This window comes from Oryza sativa, chromosome 10 (genome assembly GCF_034140825.1).
Source record: "Oryza sativa Japonica Group chromosome 10, ASM3414082v1".
Lineage (NCBI taxonomy): Eukaryota > Viridiplantae > Streptophyta > Magnoliopsida > Poales > Poaceae > Oryza > Oryza sativa.
The window spans coordinates 13400474-13403408 of NC_089044.1; the positions used below are offsets into that span (position 1 = coordinate 13400474).

At 54.8% G+C, this 2935-nt stretch overlaps 1 long non-coding RNA gene across 1 annotated transcript; it reads left to right on the forward strand.

The window, feature by feature from the left end:
- The first annotated feature begins 1894 nt into the window (after positions 1-1894).
- Positions 1895-2387, forward strand: LOC136353496 (uncharacterized). Its single transcript, XR_010736863.1, has 3 exons — positions 1895-2015; positions 2106-2171; positions 2262-2387. It is a non-coding gene; the product is annotated as an uncharacterized lncRNA (long non-coding RNA).
- The last annotated feature ends 548 nt before the right edge of the window (positions 2388-2935 follow it).

Genomic DNA, 2935 nt, shown 5'->3' on the forward strand with positions numbered 1-2935 from the left:
TCACGTTCCTTGGTACGCGTATGTTCACATTTCAACTCAACTTTGCTTTGTGCTGTACTTATGTTTGAAGTTTGCTCTATACAGGTTGCGTGCGGCAGGCCTTCTACCACTTTGTAGGCTTGTTGAGGCGGCGGCGGACGACCGTGACCCAGCGAAGCGGTGGGATGCAGACCGGTCACTCCTCGCCGCTCTGGTAGACCGCTGGAGACCTGAGACGCACACGTTCCACCTTCCCTGTGGGGAGATGGCTCCGACACTGCAGGACGTGTCGTACCTGCTCGGGCTACCGCTGGCGGGAGCACCAGTTGGTCCCGTGGACGGTGTTTTTGGGTGGAAGGAGGATATCACTGCGCGCTTCGAGCAGGTGATGCGCCTTCCACACCTAGGACCGGCCAACACCCTTCCTCCGTACTCTACAGTCGGGCCTAGCAAGGCTTGGTTGCTCCAGTTCACTGTAAGTAAATAAGTTGTTATTATCATACATGCTTATTTGCGATCAACAGAGTGTTTTGTACTAACATTTCATTCTTAATTGTAGGCGGACCTTCTGCACCCTGACGCTGATGATTACTCGGTCCGACGCTCCCTTGAGGCGTACCTGTTATGGTTGTTCGGGTGGGTGATGTTCACTAGCACCCACGGGCACGCTGTGGACTTCCGGCTGGTCCACTACGCACGGTCCATCGCGGATGCTCAGCCACAGGACGTGCCGCAGTGGAGCTGGGGTTCTGCCGTGCTAGCAGCCACGTACCGTGCCCTCTGTGAGGCGTGCACGAAGACTGACGCGGGAGCGATCATCGCTGGCTGCCCTATGTTGCTTCAGCTTTGGGCAGCCGAGAGGTTTGCCATAGGTCGACCAGTGGTGGACAGCGCACCCTACGGGGTTGGTCGCAGCGCGCAGTGGCCAGAGGACGGCCCCACGATGGGGACTTACTGGTGTCGACGTGGGGTTAGTGCAACTTCGCTGCGTTATAAGTTTATCAGTCGTCTTCTTTTTTTCTTCACATAACATGTCTAATTCCGATCATGTTTATTGCAGCGTCGTTATGCTCACGTCCAGGTGAGACGAGGTTACCCGGACTTCGTGTTCGAGTTTGACCGTCTCCAGCCGAGCGACGTCATCTGGGAGCCCTACACAGAAGAGGCTGTCGCTGCGAGAGCACCGCTAGGACTTTCGTCCTTGTGCACACGCGACCAGGCTTACTGGCTCACCATCCTGCCGATGGTGTTCGACATTTTCGTTGAGCCTCACTGCCCGCAGCGTGTGATGAGACAGTTCGGACTTAGGCAGGTGTTTCCGGGCAACGTGCAGCCGACCGTCCTCCCTGCCGACCACTCGTGAGTTCGGATTGTTCATTTCTAAATTTTTATGATAATTACTTCATCGAGCCATATAATTTACCTCTCTTCACAGGTTGACTCGACGGGGACAGCTAGCAGGCGCACTTTGGGCTCCACGTGTACAGCAGTACGTTGACGACTGGGTGTTAGCTACAGAGGAGGTGATCAACGAGCTCTTCCCACACACGGAGGAGAACTACCGTGACTACCTTCGCTGGTACCTTCCTCGCACTCGTGCGCGTGTGACCTTCACTCTAGACGCCCCAGAGCCGCACGTTGCCGCTGTCACGGACGCGTATCCCACGCACCGTGACCGAGACTACTTCGTGGCGGTACGTCCAATTTGTATTACTTCTTACAATTATTTCATTTATCTTGCATAATATAGGACAACTACTGAATTTTTTATTTCCATCTTGCATAGGCCGATGCCGCACGGGATATCAGTGCCGATATCACCGCAGTCCAAGTGAGGTTGAACAGAGGTTTGCACTTGACTGACGTTGAGCAGAGGGTGACCTTCGACCGGATGCAGCAGAAGATGCGTGCGGTCATGCGCGTCTTCTCCTGTCGCAGCGCCGTGGACGTCGTACCTCCAGCTGGTCCGGTACAACCACGGCCTCGCGCGCCTACCGTCGGAGCAGGACCTCGACCTACGGCACCTGTTTCGCACGGTACTGCTCAGCCCAGAGGTTTCTTAAGTTTTGTTTCTGTTTTTCTACGAAAACATCACCCCGTCGTAACTTGATGTTCCATCCTCGCAGGACCTCGTTTGCCTTCGAGCGCCCCTAGCTTCGGAGCAGTGCGACCTACAGCACCGGTTTCGCACGGTACAGTTCAGCCCAGATATTAGCTCATTTTTGTTTCAGCTTTTGCACGAATATGTCACCATGTTTTAACTGCACGTTTCCTCATCGCAGGACCTCGTCTGCCTTCGAGCGCGTTCGCAGGCACGACCGGCGCTTCCGCGAGCTCCGCAGGGGCGTTCGCCACCTCTTCGGGCGCGTTCGCCAGCTCTTCCTCTCACGGAGCGTCGATCCCTCGCCTACACGGTACTTTACTTTTTATTACTACTGTTAAATACTTGTACAAAACTGATGGTCCTTGTCCAGCAGGATTTGCAGCCGGGATCTTCGGTACTGGGGTCTCTTCGTCTCACGCCGGTAGGACTGGTCCTACTAGCCAGTTCTACGACGACGACTTGCACGGTGCACACCACCACGACGTACTAGGCTCCTCTCAGCTTGGAGGAGCTCCAGAGGCGCACACTCAGGAGCAGCCAGAGGTCACACCTGTACAGGCAGGACGGGTTGGCCGTGCCGTACCCCCGGACCGACTCACGTACTCCCAGGGGCACATTAGGGCGCAGGGTAGGAGGGATAGGGGTAAGAGGCCTCGTCAGTAGTGTTCTACCTCTTCAGTCCTTATGTGACCGTTTCTTTTGGCTTACAAACTTGTAAAGCAGTACTACTTTTGCTATTACTACTGCAGTACTACTTGTGTTTGTCTCGTCTACATAGTTCTTTTCATTCATATGGTGCTAGAACAACTTATGCTCACGACAACACACTTTCGGCGCTTCACGGTAGTGTCA